The sequence below is a fragment of the Gobio gobio genome (assembly GCF_949357685.1).
Source record: "Gobio gobio genome assembly, chromosome: 2".
NCBI lineage: Eukaryota > Metazoa > Chordata > Actinopteri > Cypriniformes > Gobionidae > Gobio > Gobio gobio.
In genome coordinates, this window is record NC_137098.1 from 67,060,790 (window position 1) to 67,083,334 (window position 22,545).

Sequence of the window (22,545 nt, forward strand, 5' to 3'; positions counted from 1 at the left end):
TTACTAACTAACGTCGTCCTAATGTACGCTTAATATGCTCGATAAACAAAATCTTCATTGTATTGGTAAAGTTAATTCAATAAACTCACTAACGTTAAGTCTTTTTAAAAATAAAACGTTAGGTTTATGTAACCCTGTATAAAGAAATAAATTAAGTTTATAAAAAGGAAATTATTAAATGGTCTGTTAAAATAATAAACTAACTAGAAATGAGTAAAGCATGTAAGAAAAATTGTGAAATCAAAGTGAAATGCATGTCAGTGTGATGATTGACATCTTAATGATTGTCCAATTACGTGAGATTTAGATTGAAGGCCCGCCCCACCACGCTAGTTGCTGGATGGGAGAAGCCATTTTCTTTTCTGTGCGATTGGTGAAACGAGCAGCAGCATAACTTTGTGTAAAAGTTTACAAATGTGCAGAGAGGATTAGAAGAGACATTTATGTTCAATTTTCTTTGGATTTGGTCGGGTTTTTTGCCTACGCTGGAACTGTTCGATTCAGCGTGATCGTGACGATTCATTCTAGATGGCGAGCCTTTCCCAGTGAGATGAACATAGTGAACTGTGAGATTTGAGTTCAAACAAACACCTGAGGAATTGGGTAGGAAAGATCTGATTGCCTGTTTGATTTTTCCTCGTGAACTAATGAATCGTTTTCAGCGAATTTACGGATTTTTGATTCTTTGAACCGAGTCTTTGAACTGAATCTTTGAACTGAATCTTTGATTCGAATCTTTGAAACAAATCTTTCAGCGGAACTTTTGAACTGGACTTTTTGAATTGAACCCTCTGAACTGATCCTTTCAACGAATCTTTTCAGTGATTCATTGAACTCTTTTTTTTCTTCTGAACCATTATTTTTGCATTGTGTTCAATACCAAGGATTTAATTTTTGAATATTTGAGTGAACTGTCCACCTTTACAATTGTGAATGTTTGTAATTGATATTGAAGGTGTGTTATTCTAGGAGATATTCATAGTTAGAGGGTGCACCCAAATCAAAAGGAGTCAAGTGAACTTGTTAAATTACAGTCAATTTAATTGAAAGTTCATGTAACTGTGATTTATTATTGAACAAGTATTGTGACATGGATTGAGTTTTATTTTATTTTCCTAATTTTATTTTATTTTCCTTTTAAAAAGAAATGTCAATTTCACTAAAGATTTACTTTTAATTCAACAGTGTTGTTTTTATTACACCTCCATAGTCGAACCTATTGGCCTATGATTAATACTAGCTGCAAGTGCAATATTAATTGACACGTGTGCTACATAAAAAGTGGCGAGCCAGCCAGGAGGTGTAATTGATAGCTTTATTGATGCTTTACATCTAAAAAGAAAAAATAGTAATTGACAAAAAAGACATTCAAATCAGTTTGTGTCGCAAAATTGACATTAAGAACATGGAAATAGTACAGAAGGAGAGTGTCAAAGTTTTAAATGCCCTCCTAGTCAGTGGACCAGTTAGCACCCTTGAGGATGAGGAGTTCCTTGATCTTCTAAAATGTCATGGTTCCATCGCAAGAGTCCTTCCCATTAACGATCCTGAGTCCAAGTATCATGACCACACCATTGTAGAGTACAACTTCGGATCAGCCATTGAATCAATAAGTCCCTTGCTACCCCTGAGTTACAAAGATAAAGACGACCCAAGCTTAACTTACCAGATAAGAGCCCTGAGCAGTGTCTATTCTTGTGAGGAGAGTTCTGGTGCTACAACCTCTTACTTATCCACCCTGAAAACCATTGCTAAGCACAGTGGGAAATCCTTTACCGCTTTGCTTCGAGAAGAACTCTCGCAGATCTCAAGCTCCTTAATTCCAGATGAGGTGGATGAGGATGAGCCTGCGTTTGATGAGCTCAATTCCATCAGAGAGCAGAATACTTCCAAGGTGAATGTTCATAGTCCTAGTTCAATTTCCAATGAGCCAACACATGATCAAGATGATGTACCAAAGTCTGAAAAGCGCTTGTCAAGTACAATGAGTCATGTTCAACTCAATCCTGCTGAGGTGCAGAAAGTCATTGTGGAGCATATAGTTAAGAGTGAAGTCGCTGCAGCAATTCCATCAACTGCTGTTGTTAGGCTCCGCCCTTTCTCAGGGAGAATTCCCCCGCCCAGCAATGAATCAGATTACGACACTTGGCGATGTAATGTTGAATTACTCTGTGATGACCCTTCTGTGTCTGACTTACAAAGAGTAAGGAGAATTATGGAGAGTCTCTTATCTCCTGCCACTGATATCGTCAAGTCACTAGGCCCTCGTGCTTCTCCCAGAGCTTACCTTAATATGCTTGATTCAGCTTATGGTGCAATTGAAGATGGTGATGAGTTGTTCTCAAAATTCATGAACACATTTCAGAATGATGGCGAGAAAGCATCTAGCTTTCTCCAAAGGCTTCAAGTTGCTCTGAGCAAGGCAGTCAGAGGAGGTGGAATTAAATCGTCTGAAGCCAACCATCATCTTCTACGGCAGTTTTGCAGAGGCTGCTGGGATGACATCCTTATTTCTGAACTTCGTCTCGAGACTCGTAGAGATGACCCTCTTGAGTTCCAAGACTTATTACGTTCCCTTAGAACCAGAGAAGACAAGAGTGCACAGAAATTGTTACGTATGAGAAGCCATATCGGTTCTTCCAAGCAGAAAACACAGCCTGCTCATCTGCAGCCTAGATCTGCTCATGCTTACAGCCAAGATACTGCCATTGCAAGCAAATCCCCTCATGAGTCAAAGTTGTTGTCTGAGACCGCTGACTTGAAGAAGCAAATTGCTGAGTTAAAGGAACAGTTAACTTCATTGACACTCCCAAAGCCCAGAAAAACAGTCAAACCCAAGCATAAGACATCACCATCCCTTACCACTCCTGAGTTTGTCGCCAGACAGCCGTTCAAGTCAAACGGTGATCCTGTCACGAAATCCAGACCACGCCCTGGGTACTGTTTCAGATGTGGTGAAGATGGCCACATTTCTGTAACCTGTGAAAATTCTCCAAACCCCAGGCTAGTTGAAAAGAAAAGAAATGAACTGCGTTTGAAACAGCAAGAGTGGGATAGAGAAAACAGCCATGTTGGTGTAACTTCTTTAAACGCCTAACAGTTCCAGCTGTGGGACAAACTGGAGCTGGTGAACCTAAAGGTTGTCCCATCAGAAAAAACTCAGGCCCACACCACAAATCCCATATTCAACGTCTGGTCGGATCCAAGTGTACAGCGCAAGTCAAAATCTCTGGAACCGAATGTCATTGCTTACTTGACACGGGGTCGCAGGTGACTACAGTTCCTTTGTCCTTCTACCAAGCTTGCTTGACGAATCATTCCATCAAGCCCCTGAATCTTCTTCTTGAGGTCAGTGGTGCAAACGGTCAGCCAGTTCCATATAAAGGATATGTCGAAATTCCAATTACTTTTCCAGAAGACATGGTAGGAGCTGAGGTTGAAATTTCCACACTTGCACTAGTTGTTCCTGATTTCAACACTGGAAAACAGTCTCAAGTCTTGATCGGGACTAACACTCTTGATTCCTTGTACGCTGAATGTTCTGAAATGAATATCCTTGAACAACATTCTCCGCGATACGGCTACAGTGCGGTCCTGAAAACTCTGGAATTACGGCATAAACAGAATGTCAATGGATGCCTTGGACTGGTGAGACTACAAAGCAAGGAGCCCGTAGTCATCCCAGCACAGCAGAAAGTTGCTCTCTGTGGAAAGACCTATGTGAACTGCTTACCTGCTCAAGAATCTGTTCTTCTGGAGCCCCCAACAAATTCCTCACTCCCTGGGGGTGTTCTTTTCCAAAGTGGTGTAGTTCAAGTGCCAACGTTTGCACCGCAAAAGTTGACTGTTCAGCTGTGGAATGAGTCACATCGGGATGTAGTACTGCAGCCAAATGCTGTGGTTGCTGAAGTGCATGCCATCGAAAGTGTCATCCCTCAAGAATGTGAGGTGGGATCTGTACCTGCTGGTCAGAGCTGTTCCAATGAAGCGATTACTTTTGACTTTGGGGACTCCCCATTGCCCCAAGGTTGGAAGGATAGGATCAGTAAGAAGCTCAGTGATATGTCTGATGTGTTCGCTCAACATGACCTTGATTTCGGTCGAACATTCAAAGTTAAGCATCACATCAAGCTTTCTGAAGAAGCCCCTTTCAAACAAAGAGCCCGTCCTATCCATCCTCACGATCTGGCTGCTGTTCGACGGCACTTGCAAGAGCTAAAAGAGTCTGGAGTGATCCGGGAATCTGAGTCTCCTTTTGCGTCCCCAATCGTAGTCGTACGCAAGAAGAATGGTGACGTTAGACTGTGTGTGGATTACAGAAAGCTGAATTCACAAACTGTGAAGGACTCCTATGCTTTGCCGAACCTTGAAGAGTCTTTTTCTGCCTTGACGGGTTCACGATGGTTCTCAGTCCTGGACTTGAAGTCTGGTTATTACCAGATAGAGATGGAGGAGTCTGATAAGTACAAAACCGCTTTCTCTTGTCCCTTAGGATTTTGGGAATTTAATCGGATGCCTCTAGGAATTACCAACGCTCCAAGTACATTCCAACGGTTAATGGAAAAGTGTATGGACGATCTACATCTTACGGAGGTCCTGGTGTTCCTTGACGATTTAATAGTGTTTTCCCAGACCCTTGAGGAGCATGAAGAACGGCTTCTAAAAGTACTGACAAGATTAAGAGAGTATGGGTTGAAATTATCCCCAGAAAAATGCAAGTTTTTCCAAACTTCAGTCCGTTACCTAGGCCACATAATATCGGAGACAGGAGTCCAGACAGACCCCGAAAAGATCAGTGCACTTAAAACCTGGCCAAAACCAAAGAACCTAAAAGAGCTGAGATCATTCCTGGGATTTTCGGGATACTATCGACGGTTCATCCGTGATTATTCCAAGATAGCGAAACCCTTAAATTACTTAACTGGTGGTTATGCCCCACTGAATCGTAAGACCATGAACAAAGAGTTGAAGGGAAATTATTTTAACCCAAAAGAGTCATTTGGGAGTCGATGGACAACGGCTTGTGATGAAGCATTCAACGCAATAACCTCCAAACTTACCAGTGTTCCTGTCCTTGGTTTTGCAGACCCAACCTTACCCTACATCCTCCACACAGACGCAAGCACAACAGGTCTTGGCGCTGCATTATATCAGGAGCAAGATGGAGAGAAAAAGGTCATAGCTTTCGCCAGTAGAGGTCTTTCTAGAAGTGAGTCACGATACCCCGCCCAGAAGTTGGAGTTTCTTGCTTTAAAGTGGGCAGTGGCTGAGAAATTCTCTGACTACTTGTATGGCAATCACTTCACTGTCATAACTGACAGTAATCCTCTTACTTACATCTTAACCTCTGCGAAGCTTGATGCCATAAGTTATCGTTGGCTGTCAGCATTAGCCACGTTCTCTTTTGATCTGACCTATAGATCAGGAAAGCAAAACCAAGATGCCGATGGATTATCAAGACGTCCCCATGGCGAGCTGATCAATGATATGGTGTCACAAAAGGAACAGGAACGGATACAGCAATTCGCTGCCAAGCATCTGGGTGGATATAAAGGTGTAGTCATGGACTGTGCTGTTGTTCAAGCTGTATGTGATAAACACATCGTACAACAAGAGTATGGAAACCCTGTTGCTCTAGTGGAGTCCCTGGCAATGGAGCAGGATGCTATTCCTGGTTGTTTTGATCAAGAATTGACTGAGTGTGAATCTGCATTATCTAGTTTAAATGGTATAGATTTACAGCATGAACAAAGGGCAGATGTTATCCTGAACCAAGTCATCAGTCATTTGGAAGAAGGTCAATTGCCGTGTCGTGCGGTGAGATATGAATGTCCAGACATTCCTTTGTCGCTGAGGGAGTGGAACCGCTTGGAATTAAGAGATGGAATTCTATACAGACGACGGCAGTTGGATGACAAAACAACTTACCAACTGGTGTTACCTGTAAAGTTCCGTGCTATAGTGCTGGAGAGCCTGCATGATCAAATGGGCCACATGGGAGTGGATCGCACCCTCGACCTTGTACGTTCTCGCTTCTATTGGCCAAAAATGAGTGTTGATGTTGAGAGGAAGGTCAAGACCTGTGAACGGTGCGTTAAGCGGAAAGCTGTGCCGGAGAAGTCCGCACCCCTGGTCAACATCCTGGTTACACGACCCCTAGAGTTGCTCTGTATAGACTTTCTTTCCATTGAACCAGACCGAAGTAATGTCCAGAATGTACTCGTTATGACGGATCATTACACCAAATATGCAGTTGCAATACCCACCAACAACCAGAAAGCCAGGACTGTGGCTAAGTGCCTTTGGGACGGATTCATTGTCCACTATGGTTTCCCTGAGAGGATATTAAGTGATCAAGGAGCCGACTTTGAATCTAAACTAATCAAAGAGCTTTGCGAGATGGCAAAAATTCATAAAGTGCGGACAACTCCCTATCATCCTCGCGGTAATCCTGTAGAGCGCTTCAATAGGACGCTTCTAAACATGTTGGGTACCTTAAAGGAGCAGGATAAGTCCCATTGGCATGACTTTGTAAAACCATTAGTACATGCCTACAATTGCACAAAAAATGAGGTAACTGGATTCACGCCTTATGAGCTAATGTTTGGGAGGCAACCCAGACTGCCGGTGGATTTAGCCTTTGGGCTGCCTGTAGAAAAACCTGTCCATGAGTCGCATTCCAAATATGTCCAAAGTCTCAAAGCCCGACTTGAGGAGAGTTACCGAATTGCCACTCAAAACGCTTCAAAGTCTGCATTAAGGAATAAGGACAGATTCGACAGACGAGTGAAGGAATCAACTCTTGAAGTCGGAGACAAGGTCTTAGTGAGAAACGTCCGAATCAGGGGAAAACATAAACTTGCAGACAAGTGGGAGCCTACTATTCATATAGTAGCGGAGCGAGTCGGAGACCTGCCAGTTTATAAAGTTCATCCACAGGATAAGGATGTTCCTGTGCGAGTGTTGCACAGGGATCTACTATTGCCTTGTGGGTTCCTTACTACTTCTGAGGAAAGTGTTCCTGATCCAGAAAACATCTCCAAGCCTAAGACACGAAGCCAAAGGAAGAAGGAACTGTTGAATGCGGAACAATCGGATTCAGGGGATGAAATTTGCATATTCAGTAGAATGCCTGCTGGAGAAACAAGGATTACCTATGCATATGATGTTGAAAAATCAAAAGTGAATGATGGAAAAGGAAAGGACTTACCTCATGAAACCGAATTACCTCAGAGTGTGAGCAGTCCAGCTAACGTTCTTCCACTGGATGAAAGTCCGAGAGGGTTAACGGAAATGAATGAACCTACAGATCCGGAAGTAAAAGAAACTATGCCAACAGGAATTGAAGTTGAAGGAGGATACTTACCATCATACGATCCAACTGGTGATGAGGAGGAAATTGATATGTCCATTGATCATCAGGATCTGGAAGAGAGAACAGAGCAAGAGGTTAATGTAAATGCAAGATCAAGTGTAAATGTCAACCAAAGACGATCAAACAGGGTCCCAAAACCTCCAAAGAAATTCCATTAGCCACAGTTGGGTAATCCCCTTACCTCAGTAGTCCAAAACTTGTTCCAGTCATTGAGCGAAGCAGTGGTTAATTCAATGAGTCTTGCTGATTTGCCAAATGCTGACTTAATACTGCGCAATAGTTAACTGAAGGGTCAAGTTAAGGGACAAAACGCAAAGAGACTTGCTTACCTTCAAGAGGGGAGGATGTAACCCTGTATAAAGAAATAAATTAAGTTTATAAAAAGGAAATTATTAAATGGTCTGTTAAAATAATAAACTAACTAGAAATGAGTAAAACATGTAAGAAAAATTGTGAAATCAAAGTGAAATGCATGTCAGTGTGATGATTGACATCTTAATGATTGTCCAATTACGTGAGATTTACATTGAAGGCCCGCCCCACCACGCTAGTTGCTGGATGGGAGAAGCCATTTTCTTTTCTGTGCGATTGGTGAAACGAGCAGCAGCATAACTTTGTGTAAAAGTTTACAAATGTGCAGAGAGGATTAGAAGAGACGTTTATGTTCAATTTTCTTTGGATTTGGTCGGGTTTTTTGCCTACGCTGGAACTGTTCGATTCAGCGTGATCGTGACGATTCATTCTAGATGGCGAGCCTTTCCCAGTGAGATGAACATAGTGAACTGTGAGATTTGAGTTCAAACAAACACCTGAGGAATTGGGTAGGAAAGATCTGATTGCCTGTTTGATTTTTCCTCGTGAACTAATTAATCGTTTTCAGCGAATTTACGGATTTTTGATTCTTTGAACCGAGTCTTTGAACTGAATCTTTGAACTGAATCTTTGATTCGAATCTTTGAAACAAATCTTTCAGCGGAACTTTTGAACTGGACTTTTTGAATTGAACCCTCTGAACTGATCCTTTCAACGAATCTTTTCAGTGATTCATTGAACTCTTTTTTTTCTTCTGAACCATTATTTTTGCATTGTGTTCAATACCAAGGATTTAATTTTTGAATATTTGAGTGAACTGTCCACCTTTACAATTGTGAATGTTTGTAATTGATATTGAAGGTGTGTTATTCTAGGAGATATTCATAGTTAGAGGGTGCCTCCAAATCAAAAGGAGTCAAGTGAACTTGTTAAATTACAGTCAATTTAATTGAAAGTTCATGTAACTGTGATTTATTATTGAACAAGTATTGTGACATGGATTGAGTTTTATTTTATTTTCCTAATTTTATTTTATTTTCCTTTTAAAAAGAAATTTCAATTTCACTAAAGATTTACTTTTAATTCAACAGTGTTGTTTTTATTACACCTCCATAGTCAAACCTATTGGCCTATGATTAATACTAGCTGCAAGTGCAATATTAATTGACACGTGTGCTACATTTACGTTACCTCAGTTTTAGTACCAAAGCTGAAGCAAATGATAACCTAACGTTATAAAGTATGTTGTCCGGACTGTGAGCTCTCTCCTCGTGTAAAACTTACAACGCTGGCTGCACTGGTTCCTAATCTAATTCAATAAACTCATTTTTTTAAAATAAAACGTTAGGTTTACCTCAGGTTTTAGCAGCAAAGTTTAAGCAAATGATAGCCTAACGTTATGTAAAGTATCTTGTCCGGACGTTGAGCTCTCTCCTCGGGCAAAACTTACAACGTTGCACCGGTTCCTAATCTAATTCACAATAAACTACTTTTTTTTAAAAATAAAACGTTAGGTTTACCCATAGGGTTTACCTCAGTTTTTAGCACCAATGCTGACCAGCTAAAATTGGGGTGCAGACAACCGCGGCTAGTACAAATCACACTTACCTTGCTTGTTTGCCGTTCTCACGGGGGATGAAAAATCTTCGCAGGGTGTCCGGACACAGCTCATATGTTCTCTGGAACCGTGAGCTCTCTCCTCGGGTGAAACTTTCAACGCTGCACTGATGGTTCCTAATATAAATCTAAAGCAAATCCTGCCGATCCCAATTGTGCCAAAGAGGCCGTTGTGGTAAATACAGTATTATACTTTATTTTTAAAAAATACAGGAAATCACTGTATTTGGTGTTTGACGTCATAGAAAATTCCCATGATGCAACGGGAATTACAGTTATTTACTGTAAAGAGAATTTACAGTATTATACTGGGTGATATATAGTAAATAACTGTACAAATTACAGAAATGTCTAACAGTGAACCTATGCTTGATGTCATTAAAACAGCGTGTCACAGGAAAACTGATCGAAGTAGCACCTCCACATATCTATCTAAATTCATATAATTTTTGTTTAAATTCTGAGTAATGACTTTATGTAATTTCAGTGCATATTGCCATTAATGAAACTGGAACATTAATGTAAATGTGTATATCAATATGAAAACAGTTTTAAATTGTTCTTACTTCATTACTTTTCTCACTCTAGTAAAAGAGTTTGTGCGCATTTTTTTTTAATTAGATTAGATTAGATTAGATTAGATTAGATTCAACTTTATTGTCATTACACAAGTACAAGTACAAGGCAACGAAATGCAGTTTAGGTCTAACCAGAAGTGAAATAGCAGCAAGTGCAGGATATACAGTGGATGCGTAAGTGCAGGACATGGATATGTACTGAATATGTATAAATATGTATAAATAGAGAGACGTTATTACTATAAACAGAACTGAATTTACAGGTGAATATGTACAGTGAATAAATATACAGATGGCTATTACTATAAACAGAATTTACAGGTGAATATGTACTATGAATACAATATACAGATGGCTATTACTATAAACAGAATTTTACAGATAGAGGTATACAATAATATGTTAAGCTAATATGAGGAATAGCAGTGGATTAGGGTAGTGCAATAAATTATGGACAGAGCTATCCGGAAAAAAAAAAGTGTAAAGTGCAGTGGAAAGTGGTTGCATATTACAGTTAGAAGTACAGTGCAAAATGCAAATGTAAACATTGGTACTATAAATACATTTGGCAGTGCAAATGAGCATAATCCAGTTAAGATATGGCAGTGCAAGATGCATATGTAAACAGTTGTTACTGTGATAAACAGTCGGTAGTGCAAATAACAAAGTGAAGGAAGATGTGAGGTAGGAGAGTTATCAGTTTATTTTATGTATGTATATGTATCAGTTAATACATAATGTATCAGTTAATACATTTTGAATTATGTTTGGATTTTACTAGATGTATATAGTCTAAAAAAATAGGCACAAATAACACTGTTGGATTTAATCTTCATGATAATGTGGATATAACGTATGAAATGGAGTGAAAATTAAATGTCATTTATTCTTATATTCGTTCTTCTCACTTTTATTTTCTACAATCTAACGTCAGTTCACGACCTTACCATCTGTGTCGCCAGTTCCCTTTGTCTCTAGAATGTGCGTACGCACGGCTCAAAGTTTGCTTAAAAGTGCGCACATTCTCCCGTCAACTTTGTTTTTTATAGATCACAACCTTTGCGTGGGTACTTGCGTGCGTACGCACAAAACGGGGCTGTAAACGTACGCAAGATCCCACGCAAAGGTTGCTTTATAAATTAGACCCCAGGAGCTTCATTCTGCTTTCTATGGCGAGTCAGAGGTGTGTGTGTTTAATTATCATATAAACAATTCCTCCCAATCTCAGTTATGTGTAAACTGGACTGATACTATATTAGATTAGATTAGATTCAACTTTATTGTCATTACACAAGTACAAGTACAAGGCAACGAAATGCAGTTTAGGTCTAACCAGAAGTGCAATAGCAGCAAGTGCAGGATATACAATGGTTGCGTAAGTGCAGGACATAAAAATGTTCTGAATATATATAAATATGTATAAGTAGAGAGATGGTTATTACTATAAGTAGAACTGAATTTACAGATGAATATATACAGTGAATAAATATACAGATGGCTATTACTATAAACAGAATTTACAGGTGAATATGTACTAGAATATAATATACAGATGGCTATTATTATAAACAGAATTTACAGGTGAATATGTACTATGAATATAATATACAGATGGCTATTACTATAAACAGAATTTACAGGTGACTATGTACTATGAATAAATATACAGACGGTTATTACTTGAACAGAATTTTACAGTTAGAGGTATACAATAATATGTTAGGCTAATATGAGGAATATAGCAGTGGATTAAGTTAGTACAATAAATTATGGACAGAGCTATCCGAAAGAAAGTGTAAAAGTGCAGTGGAAAGTGGTTGCATATTACAGTTAGAAGTACGGTGCAAAATGCAAATGTAAACATTGTTACTGTAAATACAGTCGGCAGTGCAGATGAGCATAATCCAGTTACGGTATGGTGGTGCAGAATGCATAAGTAAACAGTTGTTACTGTAATAAACAGTCGGTAGTGCAAATAACAAAGTGAAGGCAGATGTGAGGTAGGAGAGTTCGCAGTTTATGAGGGAAGTGGATCAACGGGGGTTTGAGTTCAGTAAAGAGACAGCTCTGGGGAAAAAACTGTTCTTTAGTCTGCTGGTCCTGGTCCGGTGGATCCTGAAACGCCTGCCGGAGGGCAGGAGAGAAAACAGTCTGTGGGCTGGGTGAGAGGAGTCCTTGAGGATGCTGCGAGCTCGATGCAGACAGCGTTTCCTCTGGATGTGTTCGATGGCAGGCAGTGGAGTTCCTGTGATGCGCTGGGCAGTTTTCACCACCCGCTGCAGTGCCTTGCGCTCCGCAACAGAGCAGCTCCCATACCATACTGCCACACAGTTGGTCAGGATGCTTTCTATTGCGCAGCGATAGAAGTTCACCAGGATAGCCGAGGAGAGCTGATTCTTCCTCAGTGTCCTCAGGAAGAAGAGGCGCTGGTGAGCCTTCTTGACCAGGCTGGAGGTGTTGGTCGTCCACGACATGTCCGCCGAGATGTGGGTCCCCAGGAACTTGAAACTGGAGACACGTTCAACAGCCATTCCATTGATGTGGATGGTGTCGTGTGTGCCTCTTGACTCCTTCCTGAAGTCCACGATGAGCTCCTTCGTTTTGGTGGTGTTGAGGAGCAGGTTATTATCAGCGCACCATGTGGCCAGGTGCTGAATCTCCTCCCTGTAGGCAGTCTCATCGTTGTTGCTGATGAGACCAATCACCGTAGTGTCGTCCGCAAACTTGACGATGGAATTAGTTCCATACACAGGCTTGCAGTCGGAGGTGAAGAGGGAGTAGAGAAACGGACTTAGCACACAGCCCTGTGGTACACCAGTGTTAAGAGTGATGGATGTGGAGCAGGTGGATCCTGATCGAACATTCTGGGGTCTGTCAGTTAGGAAGTCCAAAATCCAGTTGCACATTGAAGTGTTGATGCCCAGGTCTCCAAGTTTGGCAATTAACTTGGATGGGATGACAGCGTTGAATGCTGAGCTGAAGTCAACAAACAGCATGCGTGCATAAGTGTTCTTATGGTCCAGATGGGTGAGCACAGAGTGCAGTGCCATGGAAACTGCATCCTCTGTGCTCCTATTGCTGCGATAGGCAAACTGGTGTGAGTCCAATGTGGATGGTATAGAGTCTTTTAGGTGTTCCAGGACCAGCCGCTCAAAGCACTTCATAATGATGGGTGTGAGTGCTACAGGGCGGTAGTCATTAGGGCACCTCGGGTTAGAGTGTTTCGGCACTGGCACAATGGAAGTGCGTTTAAAGCATGAAGGTACAGCTGCTTGGGCAAGAGACAGGTTGAAAATGTCTGTAAAAACCCCAGCGAGCTGCTCCGCACATGCCCTGAGCACACGTCCAGGGATGTTGTCTGGTCCAGCAGCCTTGTGCGCGCTGATCCGGCTCAGTGCCTTGCAGACATCTGTGGAGGAGAGTGTGATTGGTGGGTGGTCAGCTGAGGGTTTGAGCTTGGTGGCAGTTTCTCTGTTGTCTCTTTCAAAACGAGCATAAAAGTAATTTAGCTCATTCAGGAAGTTGACATCAGTGGCTGCGGGGGTGGAGTGGGGGGGTTTGTAGTCACTGATGGCCTGGATGCCCTGCCACATGCGTCGAGGGTCAGAGTTGGAAAAGTGACCCTCAATCTTAAGCTTGTAGCAGTGCTTGGCCTTTTTGATGCCCCTCTTCAGGTTTGCCCTGGATGCGCTGTAGGCTTGTGCATCTCCTGATCTGAAGGCAGTGTTGCGTGACTTCAACAGGAGTCGTACTTCCCTGTTCATCCAAGGCTTCTGATTTGGGTATGTGGTGATCTGTTTCTGGGTTGTAACACTGTCGATGGTGGTATTGATATGATCCAATACTGAGGAGGTGTAGGAGTCAATGTCCGTGTGAGCGCCACTGGTGGCTTGAGAAGCAAACATACTCCAGTCTGTGTTTAGAAACCTTTCCTGGAGTGTGGAGTCTGCCCCCGCAGGCCACACCTTGATGGTTTTCATTGATGGCTTCACGCGGTTGATGAGGGGTGAATATTTGGGTCTGAGAAACAAAGAGAGGTGGTCTGACTGTCCCAGGTGGGGGAGGGGTGTCGCAACGTAAGCTCCGGCCATGTTTGTGTAAACATGGTCTAAGGTTTTGTTTCCTCTGGTGTGGCAGGAAACATGCTGGTGAAACTTGGGTAGCACTGACTTTAAGTTTGAGTGATTAAAGTCACCTGCAACAATAAACGCAGCTTCCGGGTGATCAGTCTGTTGTTTACTGATGGCTGCGTGAAGTTCTTTCATAGCAAGCTTGGCATCAGCATCGGGTGGAATATAGGCTGCTGTGATAATGGTGGAGGTGAACTCCCGGGGTAGATAAAACGGTCTACATTTAACCATGAGAAACTCCAGGTTAGCTGAACAATGACTCCCAACAATAGCAGAGTTTGTGCACCAAGCTTTGTTAATATAAATGCACAATCCGCCCCCTCTGCTCTTCCCGGAGCCATCTAATGTTCTATCCGCCCGGAGTGTGTGGCGTCCCGCTAGCTCGATAGCGGTGTCCGGTATTCCGCTGTTTAACCAGGTTTCCGTGAATATTAGGACGTTACAGTTCAAAAGTTTCTTACTGTGTGTGATGCTGAGTCGAATCTCCTCCATTTTGTTCACTAGCGACCGTACATTGGCAAGGAAAATGCTGGGTAAAGAGAGCCGATGAGGAGTAAGCGTTAGCTTAGCACGCGTTCCTCCACGTCTCCCCCGCCTTTGTTTACGATCACGCCGCCGTCTGCGTGCACTTCCGCCCGGCCGGGTAGAGTGCAGAGTCACCGGTGTCTTAGCGATCTCAGGAAGGAGTTGTAGATTGTCCATAAAACTGTCGGAAATTCGCAAACCAATATCAAAAAGCTCAGCGCGGGTGTACGATGTAAAGGCACAACTGTTCTGTGCGAACAGACCCGAGAAGAACAGGAAAAATACCGCAAAATTGCAGAATCTGGAGAGAACCAGAGCCTCGCGATCTACTCGCGCCGCCATCTTGGTCAGACATACACTTATAGGGCCAGATTTACTAACAGCTTGTGCCAGTGCAAACCTCTTTTGCTGTTAAAAAACTACTGTCATGATTTACTAAAGACACGCAGTGAATAATTAGCGCTGAAAAGGCTTTAGAACAGGGTTATTTTTGCAGCTGACATTATTGCATATGCATTTGTAGGAGTTTCCCTTTCAGATGCAGTATTTATGTGTGTTTAGAGGTTTGCGCTCGTCAATTTAACGTTTGCGCCATTATAAAAAACGCATCTTAAACCAGATGTTTACGTTTAGATTGTGTTGGTCATTATGGAAATGATCCGGCTGTGTCTGTGTTCATCAGTCGATCACACACAGAACTTTCCTCTCCCATCGGCGCATTTATGGGATTGCGCTCTCACACTAATTTGCCCTGTTCAGTAAATCTGGCCCATAGTGTGTGTGTGTGTGTGTGTGTGTGTGTCAGTGGGCCATCAAGAACATCCAGTGTTCAAAAGGATACATGACTATGATCACCAGGGATTTCAAACAATCTTATCACTTTAACATTTGGGCTGAAAGAATATTAAAGATGTGGGAACGGAAGGCCATCACTTTCATTGTTATCCTCAATTTACATTTAAGACCAAACTTCATTTACACGTCGAGCAGGAAGATGAATATAATACAGTATAAAAATGTTTGAGCAGAGATTATTCTGGGTTCATTCTGACTCTGATGAACTCAATATGCTTCATGTACTTCTGTCACTGCTGCAAGAAAACTTCATCATCGAGATCTTCAACTTCCTCAACATTTTTTACTTACAATAGTTTTGTAAAACATTTACAGAATGTCTTTCTTTTACATTGTATTGAAAGAGCAGTTTGAGTCACTTTGTGTTTCTTCTCAGCTTTACCCACATCTACAGTGACTGTGACACCAGGCAGATCTGTGTTCACTGGAGAGACAGTCAATCTGAAGTGTGAGATAAAGCCTGATCACAGTGACTGGAGATATGAGTGGTATAAAGACAGTGTAAAGTTACAGACGTCTGAGGGTTACACTGTAGACAGAGACACTCTCACTATCAGAGGAGCTGCTGAGTCTGATAAGGGTCAGTTCACGTGTAAAGGTCACATTGATGGAAGATCAGTTTCATCACAAGAAGGCTCTGCTGTTTCTCTCTCCGTGACGAGTGAGTTGAGTATTATTGAGTATTATTGTCCTCATAAACTCTCTCTATGATCACATGTACAATCAAGAGACTGTGAAAATACTGTATTCTATCGCCCTTCATAAAAGAACACATACAACAATATATTATTAACATCGTCACATGACCTCATCACATCACATGTTTAATTCAGTAATATTTTACACTCTTACATTATTAAAAAATTATAAATGTTGTACAAACTGCAATTCTGCACTGTAAAAAAATAATTTGTTGACTTAATATATTATCTTTTGCATGTTTTTTTTTTTCTTACTTATTTGGATAAGTTATCTGAACTAGTTTTAGTTCACTTTAGAAAACTTCACTTTAGTTTTCTAAACTTAAATTTTCTAGTCATCATAACTTCACTTTAGTTTTCTGAACTTAAATTTTCTAGTCATCATAATTTCACTTTAGTTAGTTGCAAAGTTGCTTTAATCAGTATTAATTGCATTACTATATTAATTTGTAAATTACATTTGATTTAGACTAAAATTATGGCAAATTAAAATCACACAATAACACATATCAATACACAATTACATTTATTGCAAAAACAAACACACAAAAAAGGTATCTTATGCCTGCCTCAATAGCTGTTTGCATCCAAAGTTGCGAGTTTAACTTGAGCCTAAAATATATAAAATATTGCATAAAAAAGTGTTTCCATTGAGTCAGTCAAAGAGAAGAAAATGATCATTTCCTGAAAAACTGGTACTAATTATCACTAGGAAAAGTGCAAAATGCACATGAAAGGTGGATGGAAACATAGCCAATGTATGTCTTGTGCTTGCCTCAGTTTTCAAATAAAGCAATTTTTAAAAAATTAAATAAAACAAGATAGGACATCTTCTAGATCCAAAACCACAATCTCCCCTTCCAATATCACAGCCACATCCACGACAACATCTGGGAAGGCACTATCATGTCTGACGTCCTCACTCACAGTCAAGATGCCCTACATTAACCCATCAACAGCTGGCTGAAAAAAAATGAGAGAGAGAGATACAACTTTTAAGTGGTGCTGTCATAAAAATATATTTATTCAAACATACATTAAATACTGAAGAACAGTAATACAATAACTATGCAATATAGTAAATATACTGAGCAAAATGTACTTCTCTAGAGTTAATTTTTCTAGCTGACTAATTCATTTTTGGACAGAATTTCTTTTCTGAGGTAAATGTGACATGACATTGTTTAAAAGGTATATATTGATGTTTATTAACGTCTGCACAGTTGAAACACTAATTGAGCGATTAGATATTTATTGTGCGACTAATTGTGCAGAAGATACAGATTTCATACATTGTACTGTATCTTAAAACATATTCTCTGATGTTCATACATGTTTATTTCATGCTGTATATACTAGTAAAGTGCAATATTCAAATGCAAAAAAGCAACATTTAAAACCACTGTCAAATTAAAGGGTTAGTTCACCCAAAAATGAAAATTAGCCCATGATTTAATCACCCCCAAGCCATTCTATGTGTATATGACATTCTTCTTTCAGACGAATACAATCAGAGTTATATTAAAAAAGGTCCTGGCTAACCCAAACATTATAAATGGCAGCCCAAAATTTGAAGCCCAGAAAAAAGTGCATCTATCCATTATAAAAGTGCTCCATACGGTTCTGGGGGGTTAATAAAGGCCTTATGAAGCAAATCGATGGGTTTGTTTAAGGGAAAAAAAAACATTTTTAACACATTATAAAGTAAAATATCTAGCTTTTGGCGGACCGCCTTCCGCATTCAACTCACAAAATAAGTGCAACGCCTCTCGAAGTTCAAAAGGTTTACGCCACGTCCGACATTATCGCTGCGCCAGTTAAGTTTTTTTTTCTCCACTACGTCCGATGTCATCACCGCGCCAGTTACACTTTTTCCGTAGGTCGAATACGGAAGGCGGTCCGCCAGAAGCTAGATATTTGACATTATAACTTGTTAATTAAATATGGATATTTTTCTTACACAAAATCATCGATTCACTTCAGAATGCCTTTATTAACCCCCCGGAGCCGTGTGGAGCACTTTTATAATGGATGGATGCACTTTTTTCTGGGCTTCAAATTGTGGGCTGCCGTTCACTGCCATTATAAAGCTTTTGTTTTTTAATATAACTCTGATTGTATTCGTCTGGAAGACACCTAGGATTGCTTGAGGTAATTTTCACTTTTGGGTGAACTTACCCTTAAATAGTTATTTATTTTACCTGTATCGATTCAAACACACATTTAATAATTTTCAAGGATTTCCATGAAACTTACCAGTATCTGATGGCGATCTGAGAGAGACCATGCAGTGAAGCGAGATGTAGTTTCATCTGATCCGTAAACAATAAAAAAAAATAAAAAAAAATTAATTAGGTTTTTTGAAAACATGTTGCAATCTTTACACTGTACAATGACTCATAATGTGATTTAATTAGGGCTGAGTATTTGATACATTTCACAGTTTGATTTGATTTCAATTCATAAGGTTAATATTTACCAGAAATTACAGCAAATATAGTGAAACCACTTTTCTGTCCTCCAACCATTGGAACAGACTGACGGCGCGAGTTGTTGAGAGCTCCATGAACCACGTGACCGCGAGATCAAAGCGTGTTGCAAACTCTGTATTTCAACGGCTCTGGGAGCGCACAGCACAAAAATATCATTATAAAACAACACAACGTCATAAATACACTTTGTAGATGAGGTTAAACACTTACTTCGTGTTCTCTTCTTGGTTAAAAGTAACCTCCATGTCTGCACTGCACGACGGGTCATGTCCCCTCACTCCCAGAGAGAGAAGTTTTGGCCCGTTTAAACGCGCACAGCATATACATATTGCTATAAATCAATACATTATTAAAAACAAATGGTAAATGAGATTAAAAAAAAACTTACTTTAGGTTTTCCTGTAAAAAAAAGTTATCTCGTCTGTTTCCCTTGTCTGCTCCGCACCGTCCGCGAGTCAAAGAAAATATCTCTGAGGAAAGTTTAGGTGCGCACGCACACACACACATCACAGATACCATCCCAAAACAATATAATGTTATAAACTTCATACTGTTAATGAGATAAAACACTATCTCTGTGTTTACCCTACTCGTTTGCTCAGCATCGCGAGTGTAAGGAAATGGCGTCTGTCAGTCCTGGGGCACGCGAGCACAGCATGTGCATTTCCTGTATGTGCGTAACTACACTCTCCGCCAGATGGCGCTGTTTTCACTAGCCGTGTTAATACAACACTAACTCTTTACTCCTTGAATTAGGATTTTAGGTTTATATGGTGTGGTATGTATAAAGAAGTTAAATTAATGTGTTCATAGCTATATAATTAGAGTGTTTTATATAAATCAGCAGTACATAGTAAATTAAGTTTAGTTTACTGCAGTTAAAGAAATAGGCTAAAGTATAATTGGAAAGCCTGCAGAAAATCTAGAGCAGTTGTTTCAACTTATGTTTTTAAGTTAAAACAACAATTATACTTGTTTACTTAACTTTCAGTGTAGTTGAGGATAAGAAAACTTAAAATACCTTGTTGTCTGGACAATCTAGTTATCTCTACTGCAAAAAATTAGTTGAAAATAACTAAAATCGCAAAAATATTTTTTTACAGTGTGTTATGTAAATATAAAATAACACTCAGTCTACATGTATGTTGTGTATGACACGATAATCCAGTGTTTAGTTTATAAAAAGTTTATCAGAAATTGCAAGTGATTTTGATGTAATCAATACAAAGTGTTCAAAATGGCCTTTCTCTAAATGCAAATGTTCTTTGAGTATTTCATTTGTGTAGGTAAAGCATGTACTCACCATACTACCGATTATAAGAAGAAGAAACTGCTCTTAAACTGTGTGGCACGTTTGGCTGTGGAATGGGGTTTGGCCGAGGAAAAGATTTCAGTGAATTTTTTTTTTTTAAATAAATAAATAATAATAATAATAAAAAAAAAATAAAAAAAAATAATAATAATATATATATATATATATATATATACTTTTTTTTTTTTTTTTTTTTAAATAAGGAATAGAGGGAAATGCACCTTTCAATTGGATTTAATAAAATATTTGTATTGTTTTTGTATTGGTTTGTTTAAAAGTAGAAATTTCAAGCTTTCTATAGGCCTATCTCTCATGTCTGTGAGGCTAGTAGCCTATATGCTGAGTTTCGGTCATTTATGTGACGCTGCAGTTCTTCTTGCAGTCGAATACGGAGCAACTTTCTGCTCTTAAGTTTAAGTTATTGCGTGCACTGTCGAGTGATTCAGATTTGTTGTGTTGGCAGCTATTATCTTGTCACAAATATTGCATTGCGCACTGTTGGCATCGAGTCTGGTGAAATGTAGCCACACTTTTGATCTTTTCCACATCTTTTTCATCTGTGGGGGTTGGGACGCTTACCCCCTATTTAAAGGGTTAGTTCACCCAAAAATGAAAATTCTGTCATTAATTACTCACCCTTATGTCGTTCGACACCCGTAAGACCTCCGTTCAGAACACAAATGAAGATATTTTTGTTGAAAGCTGATGGCTGAGAAAGGCTTCAGATAGGCCTCCATTGGCATTCATTACACTTATACTCCCAAGACCCATAAAAGGCACTTAAAACATCGTTACAAAGTCCATCTCACCACAGTGACTCTACAATAATCTTACGATGCGACGACAATAGTTTTTGTGCGCAAAAAAAATCAAAATAACACCTTTATCCAGCTTGTTATTGCCTTCCGCGTGTGCCTCCACGATGCATGCGCGAGAATATGACGTAGCGCCGGGGTTCGGGAATCCATGAAATGCACACTTAAGCCCCATTTTGAGCACTACGCCGAGACCTAAAGCACGATCAATGTAGAATCCAACAGCTTAGACACGCGCGTCTTCCTCTGATTGTAAACAAATCGCTTCTGGGTCATCTGTCCGAACGCCGGATCTGCGTCATATTCTGTCGCATGCGTCGTGGAGGCACACACGGAAGGCAGTAACAAGTTGGATAAAGGTGTTATTTTCATTTTTTTTTGCGCACAAAAACTATTGTCGTCGCATCGTAAGATTATTGTAGAGTCACTGTGGTGAGATGGACTTTGTAACAACGTTTTAAGTGCCTTTTATCGGTCTTGGGAGTATAAGTGTACTGAATGCCAATGGAGGCCTATCTGAAGCCTTTCTCAGCCATCAGCTTTCAACTAAAATATCTTCATTTGTGTTCTGAAGATGAATGGAGGTCTTACGGGTCTCGAACGACATGAGGGTGAGTAATTAATGACAGAATTTTCATTTTTGGGTGAACTAACCCTTTAAAAGGTTAGTTCACCCAAAAAATGTAAACTCTGTCATTAATTACTCACCCTCATGTCGTTCCAAACCCGTAAGACCTTCGCTCATCTTCCAGCTGTTAGACATAGTCTACACAGAAATGTAAAAGTTTTCAAACACCTTTCTTAACTGCATAAATAATAAATGAAATATAGATTAATCATCATTAAAGCTACACTTTTCTCTGTTCCCGTTGTTCTTTGATGAACATTAATGACAGGCATCATCAGTGTTGCTGTCACTTTAAGATCGGAACATGAAGCGGATCTGACGCACTGTCCCGCGCGTCTCATTTTCTCACGTTCAAGACGTTATATGAGAATACTCGACAAAACTGGCGTTTTGGCAAAATTCTCTGTGTTGTTGTTATTGTTTGTTCAAGAGCGAAAGAGATGTGTGCACGAGACTGGTGCGTGTGTGTGTGTGTGTGTATGTGTGTCGGGGTGTCCCTCGATTAGCTCCCTATCTTCCTAGGTGGTGAATCAGTATATTGTGTACATATTTTACCTGCTCCCGGTTACGGAGGCACTGAGACAGGCAAGAGCAGCTTCCAAATCCACAGTACTTATCTTACTGGATTTGTCTGCTGCTTTTGACACAGTTAATCACCAGATCCTCCTGTCAACTCTCATGAAGATGGGCATCTCAGGAACTGCTCTCCAGTGGTTCAAGTCTTACCTCTCAGGTAGGTCCTTCAGGGTGTCATGGAGAGGTGAAGTGTCTAAGTCACATCATCTAGCCACTGGCGTTCCCCAGGGCTGAGTGCTTGGACCACTTCTCTTCTCCATCTACATGTCATCATTGGGATCGGTCATTCAGAAACATGGCTTTTCCTATCACTGCTATGCCGACGACACTCAACTCTACTTCTCATTTCAACCAGATGATCCCACGGTTGGTGTTCGTATCGCTGCCTGCCTAACAGACATTTCTGCCTGGATAAAGGAACATCACCTGCAACTCAACCTTGCAAAGACAGAACTGCTTGTGGTCTCAGCCAACCCAGCACTTCACCACAATCTCTCCATTCAGCTAGGATCATCAACCACAACTCCATCCAGGACAGCAAGGAACCTTGGGGTTGTGATTGATGATCAGCTAAAATTCACTGACCACATCACTGCAACAACCCGGTCCTGCAGATTTGCGTTATACAA

The 22,545-nt window shown here is 40.4% G+C and overlaps 1 protein-coding gene and 1 long non-coding RNA gene across 2 annotated transcripts in view; one reads left to right on the forward strand and one right to left on the reverse strand.

Annotated features, from left to right (window-relative positions):
• LOC307120077 (basement membrane-specific heparan sulfate proteoglycan core protein-like) overlaps positions 1–22,545 on the forward strand; it is a 335,684-nt gene that overhangs the window by 19,327 nt on the left and 293,812 nt on the right. The gene's annotated exons all lie outside the window — the stretch shown is intronic.
• LOC307120612 lies at positions 16,347–19,268 on the reverse strand. The gene is made up of 6 exons (XR_013815827.1): positions 19,176–19,268; positions 18,974–19,055; positions 18,796–18,862; positions 18,573–18,713; positions 18,350–18,405; positions 16,347–17,056 (listed from the first exon to the last, which is right to left on the reverse strand). It is a non-coding gene; the product is annotated as an uncharacterized lncRNA (long non-coding RNA).